The sequence below is a fragment of the Papio anubis genome, chromosome 1, assembly GCF_008728515.1.
Source record: "Papio anubis isolate 15944 chromosome 1, Panubis1.0, whole genome shotgun sequence".
Classification (NCBI taxonomy): Eukaryota; Metazoa; Chordata; class Mammalia; order Primates; family Cercopithecidae; genus Papio; species Papio anubis.
In genome coordinates this window covers 28,189,690-28,213,140 of record NC_044976.1, presented here as the reverse complement: position 1 = coordinate 28,213,140, position 23,451 = coordinate 28,189,690, and the positions used below count along the sequence as shown (strand labels likewise).

General features: G+C 49.0%; 1 long non-coding RNA gene across 4 annotated transcripts; it reads left to right on the top strand.

The window, feature by feature from the left end:
• Positions 1 to 329: 329 nt before the first annotated feature.
• LOC103883049 lies at positions 330 to 15,697 on the top strand. 4 transcript variants are annotated; one of them, XR_004183790.1, is made up of 5 exons: positions 330 to 1,978; positions 7,030 to 7,205; positions 8,073 to 8,157; positions 11,025 to 14,358; positions 15,369 to 15,697. It is a non-coding gene; the product is annotated as an uncharacterized LOC103883049 (long non-coding RNA). The 4 variants fall into 4 exon arrangements; XR_004183789.1 differs by lacking the exon at positions 330 to 1,978 and having other exon boundaries at positions 6,994 to 7,205; positions 11,025 to 11,075; positions 11,550 to 14,358; XR_004183791.1 differs by lacking the exon at positions 330 to 1,978 and having other exon boundaries at positions 6,994 to 7,205; positions 11,550 to 14,358.
• The last annotated feature ends 7,754 nt before the right edge of the window (positions 15,698 to 23,451 follow it).

The window sequence follows — 23,451 nt, the reverse complement described above, 5'->3', positions numbered from 1 at the left end:
TGTCAAGGCCATGAGTCTGGTGAGGCCCCCAGGGAAGTGAGGGAGGATAAGAAGAGGATCATGGACGGAGCCTGCGTATAGCACAAAGTTTACAAGTTGTGGAGCCAAGGAGGAACCCGCGAAGGAAACCAAGAAGGGACTGCTAGGGAGGTAGGAGGAAAACTAAGAGTGGGGGTGGGGGTTCTGGGAGCAGAGGGGAGAGGGAGTTTCATGAAGAGGGGAGGGATGGGTTGAGTCAGATGACAACTGAAACTGATCACTGAATGTGATGGTGTAGAGGTCGCTCTTCACTTTCACAAGAGCACTTTTGGATGGAGAGATGAGGATGAAATCCTGATATGAGTGTTTTAATAGAAAATGGAAGGCAAGAAGTAGGAGACAGTGATTATAGACAGTGCTTTCAAGGGATTTGACTGTAAAGATAAGCAAAGCAAAGCAATGTGTTTGTAGCAGAGGGTTTTATTTATTATCGTATTGTATGTTTTATTATTTGTGGTTGTAGAAATAAATAGCGGCATGTTTGTACACTGATGATAGTTATCCAGTGGAGAGGAAAACTTTGATAGTACAAGAGGGAAGGGAGGGTTGCTAGGGTGATGTTCTTTAGCAGACAAGAAATGATGGGATCTTACACACAAATGGCCTCAGATAAAGATGAATGAGACTTAGACCTAAGATAGATTTTCCCAAGGGTATCCTAACAAGGTGCACATCCTTCCAGATATTTATCTGTGCACAGAACAAAATGAATAGAAATTTTGGGCATCATGCTGTTCATATTTTTCAGCAGCGTTTTCTCTATTCAAAAATGTCATGGAGATTCTCTCATGTTAGTGCATAGAGAACACAGTCAATCTTTTTAATGTCTGTTTAGTATTCAATAGTATGGATGCTTCATTATTTATTTAACAAATCTCCTGTTGGACATTTAGATAGTCTCCGATATGTTCTTTTTGTTTTTTGCTTTTTACTATTACAAATAATGCTGTAGAGAACCTCCTTGCATAAATGCATATCCTTAAGCTTTTCAGAATCACCAACGTTTAGAATAAAATTGCTAGGTTAAAAGATAGGTGCATTTTGAATTGTGATTGATGCTGCTCAAGTGTCCTCCAGAAAGACTACTTCAAAACCTCCCCACTAGCAATGTAGGAATGTGACACTTTCAATAGCAGGTTTGTTTAAAGTGAAATTCAACTTGAAAGTGGTGTCAGCAATATAAGTGATAAACCACTGCCCCTCCTCTCCAGGCTGCAGGAATGTGCTGACCTGGTCTGGTCAGAGAAGCCAGAAAGGTAGAGAATTAAAACAGAAAGAAGAGAGAGGCAGACAAAGAGGGCAACAGCACAGATTTTGGAAACCCTTTGGGTGCTCTGGGGCTAGCCTGGCTCAGCCAGTACTTCACTGTGGGGCCCCTGCCATGCACTCAGCCTCTCACTGCCTGCTCAGGACAGCCAGTAAACCTGTGTGTGGATCCAATGAGGTAGCAAGCATGAAAATGAGATTCAAGTATCAGGACAGAGACTGTGGCAGCTGACATTAACCTTCCTCTGCTTTTCTACTAGCAGAACCCCTATTTCATTGGGAACAGTTTCCTCTGCTTAAAAACATTACATTTCCCGCCTGGCTATGGTAGTTATGTGACACAGCTCTGGCCAATGAAATGGGAAAACACTACATTTTCCCACTTCCTACTTTAGGCAGTCAGGTGACACATCTCCAACCAATGAGAGGGGAGTGGAGGTTGCTGCAGGGCATTCTGGGAAAGCTCCGCAGAAGAGATGGAGCCTACTGGACTTGGCTGTGGCAAGGGACTCCAGGCCCAGTGGGGAGGGGCAGCCACCATGCTGTGACTGCAATGCATCCACACATGCTGAGGCCACCAAGGGGAAATAGGGGAGGAGGCTAGCCCTCCTCCAAGATGGCATCTTGGAGCTGCTGGACCTTCACAAGCAGCCACTACCAGATGCCCCTTTAGGTGAGAAAAACAAACCCCTAATTTAATTAGGTCTCTGTTGGTCAGGTTTGCATCGTTCTGGGCTGAGTGCCATTCCTGGGTCTTCCACTGAAGCACCATGAGACTTTTCTGCAACCAGGCAATCTCTCTGGGTTTCTCTTTGTTCATGTGTTAAATGAGGGGATCGAACTGAGAGTTTTTATATACTTTTTAAAAAAAAAATTTTAGGAGAATGTAGATTTACGGGAAATTTACAAGAAAGATACAGAGAAGTCCCTTGTATTCCTCATCCAGCCCTCGTTAATGTTAACCTCTTAGTTAACTAAGGATTATTTGTTAAAACTAAGAAGCCAACATTGGCAGATAACTATTAACCAAACCCCTGACTTTATTATATTTTTACTAGTTTTTCCCCTTATATCTCTTTTCTGTTCCCAACTCCCAACAGGATACAGCATTACATTTAGTCGTCATGTGTCCTTACCTCTCCCTTAACTGTGACTGTCTTGCCTTGCTTTTCATGACCTTGGCAGTCTTGAGGATTACTTATAAGGTATTTTGCAGAAATCTTAATTTGGGGTTGCCTGATGTTTTCTTCATGATGAGACTGGTGTTCTGGGTTTGAGGGAAGAATCCAACAGAGATGAAGTGCCTTTCTCGTTACATCATATCAGGTGCACATGCTATCCATGACTTATCATTGGTGATGTCAAACTCCATCACTTGGTTAAGGTTTGCAGAATTTCTCCACTCTCAGGTGCCCCACCCCTTCCCTTCCCACACTCTATTCTTTGCAAGCAAATCATTAAGTGAGGCCCACACACAAAAAGTTAGAGAATTAACCTCCACCCCGTAAAGGGGGCAGCATAAATTATTTGAAAGCCTTCTATAAAGAAGATTTGTCTTTTTTCTCCCATTTATTTATTTATTTATTTATGTCAGTATGGATTCATGGATATTTATTTTATACTTTATATTTTAATCCAGTACTGCATTATTTATTTTGTTCCTGAAATTGTTCCATCTTTGGGAGCTCTCTTGGGTTCCTCTGACCCTTTGCCATGCCCCCATCATTTTGTTTTTTGAGTGCTTCTTTACTTTCTGGCACTGTTACAAGATGCTCCAGGCTCATCTTTTATCTTCTCTTTCCCAGACAGAGTCAGACATTTCCCTAAGACTCTATGATTCATTTTATTGGAGAATAATATTAGAAACCAAGATCTGGGTGCTAGACCAAGGAATTTTGAAGGTACTTCCAGCTCTAAACCTTTAGGTTTCTAGACTTAGGATAAGAATAACTAAAAGTGATTAGCTTTTGTGGAGAATAAAATGAGATCTGCTATGAATACTAATCAGGTGTTTTTCCCTCTTCTCTTTGGTTTCTGATAATGTGTTTGTTTTTCTTGCCCCCTCCCTCCCCACCCCTACTCAGCAGAAGACATCTGTGGGCTTTTGCCACCCACTGCCTTGTACCCTTTTGCTGGTAAAGTAATATCCAGAATTTTCTTTGTGAAACCCCCAACCTTTATTCTCATCCCATATGACTCCAGTGGGGTTAACCCCACCAGCTCCAGTATTGGGCCCTGATTGAATTAAACTAATGAATACATTCCATGTTTTGGCCTTTGTAATTGGTGCAGGGATGGGCCTATGGCCTTTGGAACCAATGGGAGTTGGGCCCAGGACTTTTAATTTGTTATTGAGTGTTAAAGAAAAATTCTTCTGACACTTGTTTAAAATGACAAGGAAGACTTTATTCAAGGCTGCTGCACTAGAGGAGAGAGACTAAACTCAACTCCAAATACAGCAAAGGCAGCTGGGGATTTATAGCCAAGGAACAGAGTGAGGGAATGGGTGAGAAATTACTAAGAGGAACTCGATTAGATATCAAGGGTAGGGGGATTGTTGCTAAAGGCAAGCCAAAATGGAGACCTAGTGGAGAAGAGGGCTCAGAGAAGATTGACTAAAATCTAATCTAGTCAATGACAGAGTCTTTGTCAGGGGGCAGGGAGGCTCTCTCTTCTCTGTTGGACTCAAGTTGGGCTAGAAACTATCTGAAAACCAGGAAGAAGATGCCCAAAACTGCTTTGCATAGAGGAGTGGTGCCAAAATATAGAGAAGGAAGAAGCGTCTCCTGATGGCATCTTTTGAGTACCTGAGTCAGGCTACACCTGAAGGCCACTCCATTCCTGAGCTATTCAGTAGTACAAATCCATAAGCCCCATGGCAATAAAAATGCCTGATGGCTGCCCTGTTCCTCTTTCCCTCCAGGAATGTAAATCAGGTTCATCTCCCACTGCCCCATGTCCCCTTTTCCTTCCTCCTACAAGGAAGATCAAGCAATCGAGTCATCTACATAGACAAGGGCACGTTAGCCCCAGACTCAGATGACCCAAGCAGCCTTGTTACGGACCACACAGTAACCTGGGGAGCTGCTGAGCCAGCGCTGTGATTGATGACTTGCCTTCCTCTGTCAGGATGCTGGTTTTAGCAGAGGGGTGAGGAAAGCATCACACAGAATCATAGAGTTAAGGTCTGAGCTGAGAGGAGTCTTAAAGATCCTGTAGTTAAATCTTCTCATTCTCAGATATGCAGACCCAACTGCAGAGAGGGTGAGTGACTTGCCCCAGGTCACACAGTAATTTAGCAACAGAGGCTGGTCAAGAACCCACATCTCCTGACTCTGATTCTAGTTGCTTTTTCTATTCTGCATGTTCTTCCCCAAAGATGAGATGTTTCCTCCCCACCCCTTTCTCCTTGTGTCCTCCATGATTCTTGCAAGAGTTGACCCTAAGCAGAGATTTCACATCCTGCTATGAAATGTCCATGGCACACCAAATACTCCCAGGCACCCATCCATCCCAACCTCCACTTCTTTCTCCAATGCATCTTTCCTCACCCACACCCTGACCTCCACCCATCCCTCTGCCACTGCCCCATTGCAGCCCTCATGGGGTGCCACATTGATAGTGGCAGGAGGCAGTCAAATGCCTAGGCGGATAGGGGCAGGTCCCTGGTGAAACCCCACCTCCAAGCCAAAGACAATTTAAAACCTGAAAGCCAACCTGCAAGTCAAATTCACAGACTGGATTTAGAACCTGTCTTCCATTTGGTATGCTTTCCTCTTATTGATCCCCACCCTTCATCTATTTTACATATACCTATACTTTCCTAATTGGTTTTTTACACTGTCATGCCCACCTTTGAGTGGTGCCTTTGTTTTAACCTTTTTTGCATACTTGCAAAGCAATCAGCATGTACTCCCCTATTCTGAGCCCATAAGAGCCCCAGACTCAGCCACACTGGGAAAGAAGCCACCTAACTTCGGGTGGGGGACCACTCCTGCATCCTCTCTCTCCTGAGAGCTATTCCGTCACTCAATAAAATTCTCCATCCCCTCACCCTTCAACTCTCAGTGTATCCTCATTCTTTTTAGACATGGGACAAGAATCTGGGACCCACTGAATGTGGGTAGGAGCTATAACACAGGCAGGCTAGCGCACACCTAGCCCTGCTGTGGGCTGAGCTGATGCACAAGCCAGGTATGTACAGGGCAGGCCGAATGGGTGGACCACCTCCTGCAGCAGGTAGTGTGCCCAAGCAAGGCCCAGGTGGGGGTGTCACCAGCCAGAGGTCCCCAGCTGGCAAAGTGACCAAGAAAAATCCTGCATCAACATCACACCCCACCCCAGTTCAATAACCCAACTCAAGTCAACAGCACTGACAGATTTGAGCACCTGCTACCAGGCATCATGCTGACAGCTTCCCATCACCCTGACCCTGTGACCCCCACAAGAGGGTCACCTGTGACCCTATCAGGAAGAGTTTATTGCTTTGTTAGCCAAGCCCTTCCTTCTAGGTCTACACATGCCCACACACCTCTGCTGCTTCTTCTCCAAGAGCCCTGGGGCTATTATTTCTTCTTCTTACCTCTTCAGGTAGAGGAACTGAGGATCTAAAAGGTTAAGTCAACACCTCAAGGTCACCCACCTGACCCTAAGACACCCTAAGGGCCCCTGTGGAAAGAGCAAAGGGATGCCATAGGTCCCCTCCCTCCCACTGCCCTTGTCTGCGGAGATGTGTGACCTCCAGGTACAACCCCAGCTGCAATCCCCTCCGCCTCTATAAATCCTTCCTGGCCATTGTTCACACACACCTGTAATAAGCTCAGAGCTCTACTGAGTAAATGTCACCCAGAGCCCCAGGGTAGTGCCCAGGAGCAATCAAAGACTCTGAATGAAATGCAGCCCTGCTCCCAGATTGTGACTGACTCGCCTGACAATAATTAGTTCATGATGTCTGAAGTGCATCTTATTCTCTTGAGGCTCTGCAGTAATTACAAGGTGGTATGTTATTAAAAATGATTTATGGAGACTAAAAGCTTTGGATGAAGATCTCAGTGGTGAGAATACTGGGCCCACATTGAAGAATTTGCATGAACTCACAGTTTAGATCTAAACCCCAGACCTGTGATGGCCTCCGGCTCTCTGCCCCTGACCACTGCACTCACTGCCCCTCCCCTCCCAGTGTCCATCTGTTCAGCCTGTAGGTCTCATCTCCACAACCACCCTGGGAGGGAGGGGATAATGAAAGCACTATCCCCACTTACAGATGAGGAAAGGGCCCAGAGAGGGGAGGCAACTTGTCCGAAGTCACAGAGCAGGGAAGTGGTGAAGCCAGGATGGGAAGCCCCGTAGGCCTGACTCCTCCTCCAGGACACCCTCCCCTGTTCCCCTCCCAACCTCCCCAGTGAAAGTTAAGGGATGAGACTGGGGGTCTCTCCTCCCCATAAGCAGTGCCCTAGGCAACAGGGGAGCCTCCATCCCTCAGTATCTCCTGCCTGGTGGCCAAGCTCCTCCTAGGTTTACACCATACCCTCCCTTCTCCCCCTCTGAGCCCCAGGGCTGTTACCTCCTTAACCCATTTATGTACCTGCTTTAATTATTATCTTCAAAGATAATACACAAAAGACTTGTTGCTGATAATTGAAGGCTCCTGCCTCCCTGGATGCAAATGGAGGGGCTGCTGCAGACCCAGGCAGCATCTCACAGGTGCATCTCCCTGTCCTGCAGGTGCTGGGACCCAGGCAGCATCTCACATGGTGCATCTCCCTGTCCTGCAGGTGCTGGGACCTGGGCAGCATCTCACAGGTACGTCTCCCTATCCTGCAGGTCCTGGGACCCAGGCAGCATCTCACAGGTACATCTCTCTATCCTGCAGGTGCTGGGACCCAGGCAGCATCTCACAGGTGCATCTCCCTATCCTGCAGGTGCTGGGACCTGGGCGGTGTCTCACAGTGGGAGGTGCATAAGCTCGGGAGACAGCCAACTTTGCTCTGCATCCCACTCTGCCACTTACTAGATGTCAGGCTTAAGTTAGGTTACCCAACCTTTCTGAATCCCAGTTTCCCCACCTATAAATAAGAAATAATACTGTTAGAACTCATGTTTCCCCTCAAAATACCAGAGAACTAAGTTCAATTATTTGGAAGCCAGGCAAGGATACTGTGAAAGGAAAATAGAATCTCGGAACCCCGGCCGGGCCCGGTGGCTCAAGCCTGTAATCCCAGCACTTTGGGAGGCCAAGACGGGCGGATCACGAGGTCAGGAGATCGAGACCATCCTGGCTAACATGGTGAAACCCCGTCTCTACTAAAAAACACAAAATACTAGCCAGGCGTGGTGGTGCGCGCCTGTAGTCCCAGCTACTTGGGAGGCTGAGGCAGGAGAATGGCTTGAACCCGAAAGGCGGAGCTTGCAGTGAGCTGAGATCCGGCCACTGCACTCCAGCCTGGGTGACAGAGTGAGACTCTGTCTCAAAAAAAAAAAAAAAAAAAAAAAAAAAAAAGAATCTCGGAACCCCAAACTCAGTATGTCAAAGGGAAAAGTTAAACTTGGAAGCTGGGTCATGCAAAAACTGCTGTTCCCTGTGTTCCTAAACAGATAGCTACAAGATAAAAGTCCACGTGTCTCCTCGGGTGGCCTTCCTCTCCCTGATGATGTTAACAGCTTATTTTCATGGGTGTGGGCCAAGAGGAGACTAGGAACCATGCCACCACCCACCCCAAGACAAACACATATTTGATTTCTTTCTCCATTCTATGTTTGTTTTATAGAAAGTGCAGATTTTCTGAGCAGGAGACAAATACGTAATGGACTGTTCGTCTACCCTGCCCTTTTCACAGGCAACGTGTGGATTCAGTGAGTACCCATCAGGGCCCCGCGAGAACGTGACCACACTCTCCCTCTTTTTCATTCTTTTCCTTCTTTCCCCTCCTGCTTGCTTTTTCCCCTTAAATATTGAAGCCCTCAAAATCCCCTTTGGAAAAAGTTCAGACCGCAGATCCTACTGTGGCTTGAGTCTCATTTTCCCCAGCACACCCTCAACCTTGGCAAAATACACATGTAAATTGAGACGCGCCTCAGTCATTTTCTTTGGTTTACGACATGGCCCTTTTGCTGCTCAGTTGCCAGTGCCCAGCAAGCAGTAAGATGAGCGTAAATGTTCTGCTCACCTGCCTTCTTGCTGCTGTGCCCTCGCCTCGCCGGCCAAGATAGCGAGCAGGGTTCGGATCCCTCCCGGTGGACCCTGCTTGTCCAGATTCCCTGTGAGCTGTTGACAAAGGCTCATCCACTACATCTGGTGCTCCAGGATCATGAAACACTCGATTCAGCCAGGGGAGCCTGGCAGGGCCCCTTCTATTTCTGTAGCGGCCAGTCTGACTCAGGTGACCCCAGGAGGGGCCGAAGCCGATTGGAAAAGTCACCTCATTGGGGTGGAGACTGGAGAGGGTCAGGGCAGTAAGGCAGGTGAGCTCAGCAAACCTGGAAGCTGGGTTGTATCACACATAATTCAATGTGGGGAGCATCCCTGGAGGATTCCTGCTTTTTCCCACAGTTTTCTGGTACCAGAAAATGTCTTCCTCACAGAGCACCGGCTGCCTCTGCAGGCAAAGGGAGTGAGTCGCAGCAGTTGCAGGGAGCAGGGGATCTCAATGGCCAGTGGGAACCAGGTTGGACCCACCTGCCCAGCCCCTTAGTTACCCCTGGGGCTGAGGACCACCTAAGGACGGGACAGTGTTGGATGATTCCTCTCCTGGATTGCCCTGAAGTCTCCCCTAGCTCCAGGATGCCACGATTCCCCTCCCTTCCCGAGCCAGGCCCTTTCCCTTCAAGAGCCTGTGGGGACAGCAGACAAGGGGTTCCGTGCCTCAGGTCCAGTGCCACACAGCAGACACAGGGCAGGGCAGGTGCCCCAGCCAAGGCCTCCTGACACCCAGTCCCGGGCTTGGGATCCTCTGTACCCGTGGGAAGCCAGAGCCTATACTCACCTCTGTCTTCACGTGGAGAAAATAAATTTGAAATGGGAGGCACCCAGAAGCCATCATACAGCTGCGGAAACTGGGTCTCAGAGAGGCCAAGTCATTTCCCCAAGATCCTTCAGGTAGGAGGTGGAAGAGCTGCTATTGCAAGCCAGGTCTCAGTGGTTGCAGAAGCCAAGCTCTTGGGTGACAGAGCTTGGACCCTGGCCATGGCTTGCTCTCCTTTGGGTTCAGGAAACCCTGTCAGGGCCCAGCCTGCTCTGTTCCCTCATGTCCAGACTGTGAGAGTGACTGTTATTTCCAAAGCCTCTGCATTTTCTTTCTTTCTTTCTTTCTTTCTTTTTTTTTGAGGCCGGAGTTTCCTGTCGCCCAGGCTAGAGTGCAGTGTGGTGGGCTCTTGGCTCATTGCAACCTCACCTGCCAGGTTCACGCAATTCCTCCTGCGCTCCCAACACAATCACCACCATGCCCAGCTACTTTTTTTTTTTTTGTTTTTGGTAGGCCAGTTTCTGCAGTGGTGGCCCGGATGGTCTCGATCTCGGTGCTCTTCCTCTAGATAGCGTGAAACCACCGCCTCCCGGCCCTCTGCATTTTTTCTTGGAACCCAACCCCAGGCCTCCACAGCTGAGCAAGCCCTGCACCTTTAGTTTATGACAGCCCTTAAGATTGTGGCTGACCTGGGCCCGTGACACAGCTGTGATCTGCTTAGTGCCTGCTGGGATGTGGTATTGGGATTCTGGTCACACCTATTAAATCTTACTAGCAGGCTTCTCATGTTGCTTCAAAGCCAGCCGCTCCTCAGAGCTCCCCCAGAGAGGCAGGAATAGCCAGGCCAAGCTTCCCAGAGCTCTGCCCGGGATGCCTTATCAAAGCACGTAAAATGCCCAATTTCACCAACAGCAGCAGCCGAGCCTGGAAAGCTGAGCAGAGAGCAGGGGGCCAATGCAGGACAGTGCAGAAGCCCAGCCCAGCCCACTCCCCAGCCAGGGGGCTGCCAGATCTACGTGCGGGGCCTGGCAGCAGTGTGAGGACACTCTTGTCTCCGATGGGGCTGCATTGTATCAGCACTTAGAGAGCTGAGTTTGCTGGTTCTAAGGCCCAAGTTATGCCTGGGCTATCATCAGGGGCTGCAGCAGGCCCTCCATTTGCATCCAGGGAGACAGGAGCCTTCCACCGTCAGCAGCAGGTCTTTTGTTTATCTCCAGATTGAGTCTCTCCTTGAAGATAATAATTAAAGCAGGCCCATTAAGGATGTAACAGCCCTGGGGCTCAGAGCGGGAGAAGGTGGGGTCTGCTGTCGACCTAGGAAGGGCTTGGCCACCAGGCAGGAGGTGCTGAGGGGTGGAGGCTCCCCCACTACCCATGGTTATGCTCCGTGCATAACCATGTTCCAAGAGATGCTGTGGGTGCCCCAACCTTGTCTCCTGAGCTCTGGCCCTTCATAAATCTGCAGCCCTGGCTCAGAGCTTGGCACAGGCTGGCCCTTGGCAAACACTTGGCAAGTGAGCGTCTAGAGGAACAGAGCCCCTTCCTCAGACCCCTTGTGCGAGGAATGGGTGGGCAGGGACTTCGTCTCAGTTCTCTCATTTCTGGTGAGGTATCTCTACTCTGACACACTTTGGTGGGGGGAATTGGGATCCCTGCACCCCCTTTTGTCCCTTGTCTCCTCTGGAGCTCATTCATCAGCAGATGGGGCCCAGGAGGGAGGAGGCAGAAGGTAAGCCCCCTCCCTACCTCCCTTCCCAGGCAAAGCCATCACTCCCCAGGAGGAAGGAGAATGACTCAGACAGAACCGAGGTAGGGACGGAGCAGGAAATGTCACATCGCACAGCAGAAGACATAATCCAGCTCATAAACATTTCCCTGGTGAACCCAGGTGCTGTAGAAAGAACCAAGCTCAGTCGCATGGCACCCCTTACCTCGCCCTCCTGGTCCGCAGGAAAGCTCCCAGCCCTCCATTTCCCGTGTAGCGCCTGTTTCAAGCACATTGTTTTTTTCCGCTTGATGAAGTGCAATTCATTTAAGGTTGTCTGTTGCTTATTTCACATCTCCAAAGCATATTTTTCATGGGAAGGTCAATTCCGAGGGAACACTCAAGAGTCTTGGAAATTAAATCTATTCACAAGTGAAAAGTGGCCAATTGCTAAAGGAGAGGCCTTTGACTAAGATCCCTTGGACTAAATATTGTGAAAACTGACTGGCCATTCTGAGAGGGATGGGGTGGAATTTACACAGGAGCTTTATGCATCTTGCTATTTTATTTTTTCCCAGTGGCTGAAGTTAAGCGTCATTTCCAAGCCCAGAGAGAATGATCAAAGGAGCCTCATCAGCAGGCAACTCAGACTCATGCAGGGGACTAAGAAGCCTCTTCCAGTCCACCCCCACCAGAAAGGGACCTCTGTTCCTCAAACCTCATAAATTGTCGGGAAACAGCCTCTGGCTCCCGCAGCCCCCATGGTTTGGGCTCTGGGCATCTTCACATGTACAGGGCAGTGAAGAGCGAGAGAACCAGAAATGCCTGAAGACCACGATTCCAAACCAGCAGAGACCATTTACAGAGATCTGGAGACGGCTTGGGGGTGGGGAGGAAGACCAAGAGCAAGGAAGGATATTCCTTTAATTCTAGAACATCTGAAAAATTGGGGTAATTTCCAAAGTTTCTGAGTGCTGGAGAGGGGCAAGGGTTCAATGTTTTACAGCACAGATTCAGTTACTTGCAGTTAACCGCAGTCCCAAAATATTAAATGGAAAATTCCAGCAATAAACAATGTATACGTTTTAAATTGCATACCACTGTCAGTAGCATGATGTCATCCTGTGCTGTGCAGCTCTGTCCTGCCCGGGAGGTGAACCCTCCCTTAGGCATATCCACGCTGTATAGGCTACTCACCCCATGGTCACTTGGTGGTTGGCTAGGTTATCAGATCAACTGTCACTGTATCGGTACTGCAATGCTTGTGTTCAAGTCACTCTTATTTCACTTAATAATGGCCACCAGGCATCAGAGTAGTGACGCTGGCCATTCAGATATGACAAAAAGATGCTGTAAAGCGCTTCCTTTAAGTGAAAAGGTGAAAGTTCTTGACTTACAGATGAAAAACAAGTGTGTATAGGGTTCAGTATTATCTGGGGCTTCAGGCATCCACTGGGGATCTTAGAACCTATCCTCCACAGATAAGGGGGCTACTATGTTTGAAGACAACTCTCCCAGCTCATCTCTATGGGGTTTTGCCTTCTCCAGTTTCGACAGCCCCATTGTTTTTAGCATTATTCATCACACATCCTTCATGAAGCTGGCTTCTCTAACCAAGCTTGAGTTTTTTGTCTCTTTTTACATTGTCTCACAAAGCTGGATGCAGTTCTCCAAGGAAGAACTTACGGGGGAGAATGGTGCTCAACACATAATTGCAGAAATAATTGTAGTGAAATTAAACACAACATTGCACCATTCAATACATGAAGCACTCCAACCTGCAATGAAGTTGCAGCCTCCGTATCAGCCAAAATGCTCAGCGCCCACTTTATGAAGGAGCAGGTGCTCACAGTGAAGGGAAGCTATGCCCAGAAATGAGCATCTGGGCTCACCCTGTGAGGTGGGAGCACCAGCTCCAAATAGCAGGAGTCCCCGCAGGGCTGTGCTGGGCCCCTCTGGCTGGTGCTAACACACGGTGGCGGGGCCTGCCTCTCCGTACTCAAGGCCGGGAATAGGTCATGGGTTTTCATGCCACCACACCTCAGGTCGGGAAAAAGGCCAACAGTAGACATTTTCCAGATGCTTATGCTTTTCAGGGAAAACAAATACTGTCCAGCAGGGCCTGCTGACATGAGAGGTACCATGGCCAGTGGGGAAATCGTGGCCCTTGGGGTCCAACAGACCAGGGAGTGAATCCCAGCTCTTATGAACTTGGTGACCTTGGCCGATTACTCAGCAGCTCTGAACCTCAGTTTCCTTACCTGACACATAGGACTAATAATAACCACCCCTGTTGTCTTTTTAAATGAAATGAGCTCATCCACACGATCGCCCGTCTGCCTGCCTGGCATATGTGCATTCCCTTAGATCAGTGCTGAGGAAGATACAGAGGGTAGGCTGGGATTTCGAATGGCTGTAAATATGAATTTCTACTTTTTTCCCCCTCTTACCTCTCAACCTTGGACCAGGCCTCTAGCTGGCCTGGCCCTTTGTATTACATGCAACCCTTCCTCCCAGCAATAGGCTGCTGGACCATGGTTAGAGAATAGGGAGGGGACTCTGCACCCTCTCTGCGCCCATCCTGCTGGCTCAGTGACCACAATCCACTCAGAGCAAGAACAGCCCAGCTTCCTTGTGTCTATAGGCAGGAGTGGCAGACCCAGCTGTGGAATCAGGGAGACCATTTGGGCAACTTTGCCAATAATCTAGGCAGGAAATGATGGTGGAAGTGTCAGGAAACCTCCCCTCTGCAGGGTGGAGCTGTGGGTTAGAAAAAGTGAATTTTATTCAAAAGTCTCCAGGACAGCGCCTGGCAGGACTCTCTTTACTTCTGTCCCGGGGGAGACTGGCTGGCCCCTCACACCTAGAAGGCACCTCTTCCACGCTGACTCTGTGCCAATCCCAGTGGCTCTGCCTCTGTCTCCAGACCCTTCTCACTCTTCTGTGTCCGTACTTTGGGGACTGGACTCTCTCCAGTGCCCTGGGGTCCTCTCCTTGACTTGGCTATGAACTTGCCGATGTGGAAGACCGTGTCATAATCATCTCTGCATAGAAACCAGGTAGTTGCAGAGTCTCAGGGAATGTGTTTGGACTGTGGGACTTGAGGCTGGACCTTGGGAAGGGCCGCTGTGTTCCTCCACATTCCACCAGCCTGGCTCTTCACCAAGGACCAAACCCGGGAGATGGGTCAGGAAGGCAGTGCAGAGTGGGAGGGACCGGCATGTCCTGGGAGCCTGCTGTGTGTGGAGAACTATGCCTTCGTCGGCTCCTTTGATCCTCACAGCAAGCCTGTGGGGTGGAGAGACTCGGCCCCATTTTGTTGATGAGAAAACGGAGACGTAGGGCAGTGATTCTACTCTACGATGGCTGGGACTCCCTGAGCCGTATGTAAGTCAGGGTCCCCCTGGCTCCTCAGCCTTGCAGGGTCTACACCCTGGCTCTTGTGTGGTGGTGGAGAGAGCCCCTCCCCACACAGCCCCCAGGAAGACACTCCAGAGACCTGGAGGAGGGTTTGGGAGGGAGTGGAAGACAGAGCACCAGGAAGCAGGCGGTGGGGGCTGTTGGGGAAACCTGGACCGGGGTAGGCCAGCCTGGGCCTGTCTTTCTCACACCCACAAGCTGGGTGGCCTTGGGCAAGTCACTTAACTCCTCTGAGCCTCAGTTTCCTCATCTACAACCCCGGGCCTTAAACCCCTGTCTGCCTGGGTTTCTGCGAGGGTAACTGAGCTTGATGCTTGTGGAAGTGCCCAGCGCAGAGCTTGGCCTGCTGGAGAGGAGCTGGAACTGAGCCTCCTGCACTAGGTGGAGAAGGCCTGGAACCAGAACCCGGGATTGTGATGCCCAACTCAGCCTTCCTGCCCTCCCTCCTATTTCAGAGGCTGCACTCAACTTCCTCCCAAACCCCTTGGACCCAACAGTGAGGCACACAGGGCTCCTCCTTTTGGCCACACGCCCTTCACAGGCATTCGAAGATGCCAGAATTAATCAGGGCACAGCTCACAGCGTTGACCATGACCACAGCTCCAGCAACAGCCCCTTTTCCATCTCCCTCCCTCCTTTGATGATCCCATATCCTGCGGTAGCTGAGCCAATCTGTGGGAGCCCCGGATGCTGGGTGGGGCCCCTCTGAGGACTGCCGCGCATTCCCTACAATGACGTTCATTAGTCTGTCTGACATCAGTCCTGTTCTCAGGTTAATATGTTTAACTTAATGAGGCATTTATTTCCTGTTAGAAAACTCCTGAAGAAGCATGTTTGCTCCTGATGAGCTCAGCTGATGAATAGATTAATACCAGGCTTGAGAAACTGACCGAGAAAACGAATCCAACTGGCTTCTTTTTCTTCTTTAGTTATGGACTGTGCTTAAATTAATTTGTGTAAAACTGCTCATTTCTTAGGGGAAGAAACAGGATCCTCATTTGGCTCTACGACGCCTCCTCCACCTGCTTCCCCTGCCACCCTCAGCCCCAGCTCCAAGGATATGAAAAGACCAAGTGCCAGTGGATGACTGGGGGGAGAAAAGAGAGCCTGAAACTCATTGCAGAAGAGGCCAGAGTACGAATGCGAAGCTCCTACAGGGCAGTGGAGGCCTCAAGGACATGTTGACATAGCTGGGAGTCTCGCTGGTCCATCTCTGTCATTTAACAGCTCTGTAGGGTTCCCTGCTATAGCCCCAGTGCCCACTCATAGGTATTTGTTGAACAAGTGAAAAGGATACTCAACAAATGATGACTCTCACTGTTATTCAGGGAATCACATGATGTTAAGAGGGAGGAGATGCCCAGTGTTCCAGACACATCTGGTGGGTGAGCCAGTGTTCAGTGACTCTTGGCCCAAGAGCCAAGCATGACCCAAAGATGAAATTTTCTTTGACGACTATCATCAGTGGATCCTCCCACATCACTCTCCCTTTGGGACCCTTAGAACCACCGCCAGCCATGAGTGATGTCAACCTTTCCTCCCAGCAATAGGCTGCTGGACCATGACAGTTCTGTGCCTATTCCCCCAACCCTCCAAATTAGAGAATAGGGAGGGGCTCTGCACCCTCTCTGTGCCTATCGTTCTCGCTCAGTGACCACAATCCACTCTGAGAACAAGAACAATCCAGTTTCGCTGTGTCCACAGGCAGGAGTGGGTATGATGTACAGGCAGACCCAGCTGTGGAGTCAGGGAGACCAGTTGGGCAACTTTGCCAATAATGTAGACGAGAAATGATGGTGGGAGCAGCAGGAAACCTCCCCTCTGCAGGGTGGAGCTATGGGTTAGAAATAGTGAATTTTTTTCAAAATCTCCAGGACAGTGCCTGGCAGACAAGACAGTCGGCCCTCAGGAGATGGCTACTTATTCATAGTACATGGTTGGTGCTGAGGCTTCTGAAATGGAATCTCTCCGCTGTCTGGGCTCGTGTCTCTTGGCCCAGTAGCTGCATCTAATCTCTCCAAGGAGAGGAAAAGGACACACTCAAGTTGCAAAGAAAATGTGCTGATGATGCATTGCAGGGGGCAGTCCTTTGAGCAAGAGGTAAGTCCCTTGTGCAGAGGCAAGTCCCTTGCGCAGGAGGCGCTATCTTTGCAGCAGTGGAGAAAGACAGAGGACAGGATTAGATCGTGATAAAACACTAACCTTTCACACATTCAACATGTGCTTACATGACTCTTCTCCAGAATATTTTGAAGGGAGAGTGACCTTTAAAGGTAATGTCCTCTTTCTCATTTTAAAAGAAGTAAGCGTAGGAGGAGTCAAAGTACATATGTGGAGACTCAAATTCTCCCACATCAAACCCTTTTCTCCTGTAATAGATTCTCTCGATGGGACTTTAACTGGGTGTAATTACATCGATAGCATGCTATGTTCACATGGGCGAGAGATCACACACATTTCTTTTGGAGTGAAACTGACAGCCACTTTGGCTCAGCAAATGTGGCTTTTAAGTGTGTGTGTGTTGTGGGGTAGGAGTGAAGGGGAGTTCTGAAAAGAGAAGACAGCACCAGGGCAAATTATCTTCCAGCTTTTCAAAGGCAGCAGCTCCGTGCTTGCCGGCTCTGTTCTCCATCAATGCATCTGTCAGAGAATTCACAGGCAAGGTCAGACATTACCCCAGTGAGGAAAGAGGAGGAGCCACACCCAAGCAGCGGCCTGGCCTGGGCTCTTGCACAGCTGGCTGGGTGATCGCCCTACTTCAGGCCTCAGTTTCCCCAGTGTGTAAAATAAGGCCATTGAGCCCATTGCTGTTGAAGGCTCCTTCTGATTTGAATATTACAGTAAGTCAAAGTGCAGCCTGGATGAAGGATGATAAAGGAGCAGCGGGTGGAGAGGAGGGAGCCACCATCAGATGAGCTCCTCACTGTGTCAAGTCTTGTCTTTACTACTTCAGGCCAGGACCAGCCTCTGCATTCTTTGGCTGGAGGCTTTCTCTGGTCACCAAATTCCACTCTGATGTCCTGGTGACAGGCCTTAGCTGCCTGGGAGTTAATGCCCCTCCCCTCGGAAGAGTACTGAACCCATGGCTAAGGGCAGTTGCTATGTTCATACCCCAGAACCCCAGAACAGCGGTTCCGGTGGGGTGACTGTGGTGCTCGTGCCTGGCACTGGCTCCTGGGTTTTCCTATCTGATTAACCTCCAGTCACCCACAGTGGGGACCACATTCATAACACAGCCTTTATTAGATGGCTTCCTTTCCCTGTCTCACCTCCCCATGCCCCTCAGGTGTTCCCTCTACATCCCAACTGAATTGCAGGGCTCAAACCCTTCAAGTTCTGTCACCAGGGGACACCAAAGTGAAGACAGTAACTGTATTTGTCACCAAAATGAAGACAGTACCTGAGAAATACAGAAGGGCACAGGAGGGATGCTGGGGTGGCACCTGGCCTGTGCTCCGCCCATGGGTGTGTTCAGTAATTAGGAGTCCTTTGAGCTGGGTACTTCTGATGTGTGTACAGACAGTCCCTCACTTACAATGGTTTGACTTATGACTTTTCGACTTTACAATGCAGCAGAAGCAAGATGCATTCAGTAGAAAGCAGTATGATACTGTAACTGGGCAGCTTAACTTCAAACTGTATTTTAAAGCTTTTTTTCCCTTTCCCTTGAGTTTCAAGATACAATCTTAAAGCAAACTGCAGAGGCCTCTTTCCTTAGCCTTAAAAGAGACTCCAAGTCCCTTCCTTCCTCAGCATATATACTCCCTTCTTAGTTATCTAACTATATACTAGTATCTAATTACATGCCTTCTTTGAAGTTCTAATCTTGAGACAGATAGACCAAGACCAGAGACCCAGCTACAAAATTCTGGAGATTACTTCAAGGCAGCCAGTCAACAACCCAGCCGTTGTTGAGATGATGCCAGCCTGTGCTCCAAGTAGACTGGAACCTTAATAGCCACCGCAATAAGACACACAGACGTTATACTCAGCACAATTCTTACATGCCTTCCATATCAACTTTTCCCTTTTTATGCCCTTGCTTTCCCCCAAGAAATCAAAATGGTTACCTTGGATGGGAATCCAGCCACTTCCCCAGTACTAGTTTTGGTTAAGAAATTCACTTTCTTTCTGCCATACCTTGCTCTTGTTAATTAGACTCTGCAAGCAGTGACTGAACCTGCATCCAGTTACAGTACTCTCTAGATGCCAGGCAGTGGCAGTGAGCTGGAGCACAGTCAACCATGCGATCATCAGGGTAAACAAAGGATACCCTCCAGTGGACTGAGTTGCCAGATGATTCTGCCCAACTGCAGGCTAATGTAAGTGTTCTGAGCACTTTTAAGGTCAGCTAGGCTAAGCTGTGATGTTCAGTAGGTTAGGTGTATTAAATACATTTTCAACTTACGATATTTTCAACTAATGATGGGTTTATAGAGGCATAAAGTTGAGGAACATCTCTCCCTTTCTCTGTGTATGTTTCACATTACACCTTAATAACAAGTGTGTTATAAAAAGAAGGTAGGGGCCAGGCACGGTGGCTCGCACCTGTAATCTCAGCACTTAGGGAGGCCAAGGCAAGCAGATCACCTGAGGTCAGGAGTTCAAAACCAGCCTGGCCAACATGGCGAAAACCCATCTCTACTAAAAATATAAAAATTAGCCCAGCATGGTGGCACACGCCTGTAATCCTAGCTACTCGGGAGGCCTAAGCAGGAGAATCGCTTGAACCCAGGAGGCAGAGGTTGCAATGAGCCGAGATCATGCCACTGCACTCCAGCACCTGGGCAACAACAAAACTCCATCTCAACAACAACAACAACAACAACAACAACAACAACAAGGAAGGCCCCAGAAGGAAGGCCCTTTTTAGCTGAAATCCACAGAATATGCTGGGGTGGGAGTGGTAAGAGTGGCAGGAATCACACTGGACACTCAATGCACAGAGCACATTAACAAAGACATTATTTTTGTCAACTGATGCATGAGTTAATTATTAATTGGAAATGCATTAATCATTGAGTAAACCAATAAACTGAGGAATCATGAGTAAATACATGAATGAGGTGATGAATGAATGAGCAGGCTCGGGAGGGAGCAAATGAATGAACCAGTGAAATAAGGATGACAGAAGGAACGGTTGATGACTGAGGAGCTGAGTGCACAATGGACAAAGGAAGGAAGAATGAATGAAAGAAAGGACAAACAATGGAAGTATGAATGAATGAACCAAGGAGTCAAACAAGAAATACAGTAACACATGAATGAGCATGTGAAGAAATAAATGAAACAATAAACAAAAGAAGAATTTGAAGAGGCTAATAATGAATGAATGGATATAAAAAGATAAGAAATAAAAAGATAAGAAACAGCAAATAAATAGTTGTACAAATACATAAATGGATAAATGATTGAATGTGTTCCAGCTGGACATGAGGGGAAAGTAATTTACAGAGCAGAAAACTCCGACTCCAAGGAAAGCATCTCTGCTCAGATGTCTGGGGCCAAGGTCTTGGCAAATCAGTGCATTCCTCTAAGAGAAGGTTCCTAAAGTGACTTCAGTTTGGATTTAATAAAAACATTATTAACCAAATATCAGTACTGGTATAGAGTGGGCCACTCGCTAGGATAAACCCTAGGTACAGTGGAAAGAGAGAAACAGAACTGTCTGTATTGCTTTCACATTTAGGTCACAGATTATTAACTATTATATAGCAAACATAATTTACATAATGATTTTAATAATCAATATTTAAATAACACATTTTTACTATCTCCCTAAAAATTAACCTCCAAGCAGAGTAATTAATGTCTGCCTGGGAAGTTTTGCTCTGTGGCCTGGGAATCAGGGATAAGGGTTAAGCTGTCACCGTGATCATCTTATGACACCCTGAGACCAGGTGATGCTATAGACAGAGCTTGGATATAGGGACTCAAAAAACCTAGGCCCAAACCATCAGACCAGTCACTCCTGCATCTGGGCCTCAGTTAGTCTCCTGTAAAATAAGGATGGTTGCCCAAATTCCAAAACTCACTGAGGAATTAGGGGACTCTCACATGAGACCTGAATCTGGGTCAGAGTTTGTCACACACACCACACTCCTCATCCTGAGGAAATGGATTGAGTCTCACTCCTCAGTGCATCTCAGCAGCAGCACGGGGCCTGGCACATAGTAGGTGCTCAGTAAACACTGGCCCAGGGAATGAATGAATGATCTTAATGTACGGTGTGTGTTTTAGGAGCTGCTCCGAGTCCCTTTCAAAACAACTGTGGCTTGATGAACAGGTGCCTCTCACCACATGTCCTCATGTCACTTGTCACACTCCCAGCTGTCCCTTGTTCCCTTGATTCCCCCAGTGTCCACCCATCTTGACCCCTCCTGCTGCTGTGTGCTGTCTCTAACACCGGGTGGGCCTGGGAAGCATGGAAACAAGCAGGGGGCTTGGGAAGAAAGTGAAAATCGGAGGCTTTGAATGGGGCCATGGGGTCTGCGCTGAGTGAAAGCCCAGGAAGAGACAACACGTCTTGGGGTCTCCACACCGACCCTGACGCCACCGGCATTGATAAGAGGTCAGCCTGTGGATCTCACCCTGCAGGGCTGATGGGTAGAGACTCGCCTGGAGGGACTGGGGAGGATCCAGGTCGGTTGACAAGGACTCAGTGCTGCCCTGCTGTCCCTCGTGTGGACTGAACGCTGTGATTTGGGTCTACATCTGTGATTCTGGGATTTCTTCCTGCTCCGAGAAGTCTGTTTTCCTAAATGATGTAGCCCATTCAACTGTCTTCTTGCTCTAAGGCAGTGGAACTGCACCTGCCTGTGTCCCACCTCCAGAGGATGAACAGTCCCTCGTCCCTCACCTGTGTCTGGCCCTTCTGACACTTCACTTCTCTGCCCTGTGCCCACTTCTTCCAGCTTGGGTGACAGTCACGCCTCCCCAGTCAGGCCTGATGGGATTGGCCCAGGCAGGGGTGCGAGAGAGGGAGGAGTCCAGTCTAAGAGGGAGGCAGGAGCCCACCGCAAGGGGCCTGGATTTCAATGGCGAGGAGCATGGACTTCATCCCATGAGCAGCGAGGACAGGCGGAGAGAGCATGACAGTCAGCTCTGTGCGGCTAAACATAGCAGATTGCATGTCCAGGGTCCAGGAACCTGGAAGTGGCCCTGGTGGGCCCAGGGAATCATGTGATCATGAGTTACCTTAGGGTCTATCACCTGTAGCACTCCCAGTGGTTCCAGGGCAAACATGTCTCCCCATCTTAGCTGATGGCATTGGGCACAGAGATGCAGTGACTGCCCCAGCCAGGCATCTGCACAAGCTCTGTCCAGCAGGGCCATTCCGACTTGGATTCCCCGACACCCACTGCTCTCCCATATCAAGTCTAGCCTCAGGGGCCGCCCCAGTATGTCCCTCTGGAACTGGATCAAGGGAACTCTGCTCATTTTCATAGACAGCCAAGGACACCTCAGGCCACCTCTGGGTGGGGGAGCCACAGGTGACCCGGCTCTTCTGTTTGCCACATTCTTCAAATTGTCCGTGATCATCACAAATTTCCCCTAAAGATAGAGGATGAAGCTATTTTTTTTTAAAGAGAGAAAGACAGCAATGGGCAAAGGTGGCTCCTATAGAATCAGATCAAATTTCCTTCTACACAATCAAACACAGGCGTTTAAAATGCTCTTTCCCACAAAGCACTGGCCCCTGTTAGAGGAGATTAATTGGTAAGGAAGGGACTAGAGGTTTCTGGGAATTTAAGGAACAAAAGAATTGAGGGCTTCAGAGCCAGACAGACTTGAATTTGAGTCTCAGCCCAGCCACGTCATTGGACAGGTTTCACTCACCTCCCAAACCTCCCTTCCCTCATTTAGAAAGTGGGGATAACAGCTCTCACAGGTATACATGGAGGAGTGTGGGTGAAACAGCGCTGTCCCTGGGATGCTGCAAACATCCAAAACACAGCTGATGCTGTTACAGACTAACTGAAAAATAAAGACACAGCAGAGTTGTCTTGGGACAGACACTTCTTGCCTTTTTGTCCCTTTGGAAATTTCCTGATGGACTGCTTGAGCCACCTAGATAATCTCTTATTCTGATAAAATAAAGCTTGACTGCAGAAAGCCTCGCCATCAAAGAAGGAAGAAAAAGACACGCACACTGTGATGAGCATAAAATCCACTCCTTACACAAGACCCTGGGATCAGAGGGGCGAAGGGCAGCTGCTCGCCTGTGTCGGTGGTTTCTGCACTGAGGACTGGATGAGCAGCGTCTCACTGTGTCCCCACAACAGCCGCAAAGGGGCATCATCCTCTCACTGTACAGATGAGGAAACTGAGATCCAGAGCAGTGATGTCACTTCAGTCCCATGTACTGCGTGGGACCCAGCAGTGAATAAGACAAAGTCCCCGCTCTCATGGAGCTGGTGTTGTGCCAGGGGACGTGGATCATAAGAGATGAATATGTAAAATGTGTCTGACAATGGTAAGTACTATGGAGTCAAAGCTGGAAGTCTGGGACCTCGTTTGTCCCGATGGAAAGCTTGCTTGTGTCCTGGCACTGCGAGGCTTCTCAGAGCTGCCTTCATCTGGGGAGGCTCCAGGCATGAAGAACATTATGTGGGACTAATGGATGCTTGAAGTATGCTTCATTCATTCACTCATTCGTTCATTTGTTACCCAGGCCTAGCCCTGGATATAAATCAGTGAAACCAGACAAGCCCCCTCCCACAGCTCACACTCCTGCTGGGGCCTGAAGCCTACAAGTCAGCACAGATCAGCAAGGACACGCCAGCGCATGGCTTCCCTAAGCCTCGGGCTCCTTGCCTGTGCAACAGAGGTGAGAGCAGCGAACGCCAGCATGGTTCATGATAATAGCAGTAGCCACCACTCATTGACTGGGCAGCCTGTGCTGGGAACACTGCCGAGGGCTCACACAGCTCATCTCTGCCCAGCCTCCTGACTGCCCTGTACACCACAAGGAACAGATGAGGAAACTGAGGCCCAGAGAGGTGACCTCAACTGGTCAAGGTCACAGGGTCAGCAGGTGGCTGCAGGGTCAGAAGACTC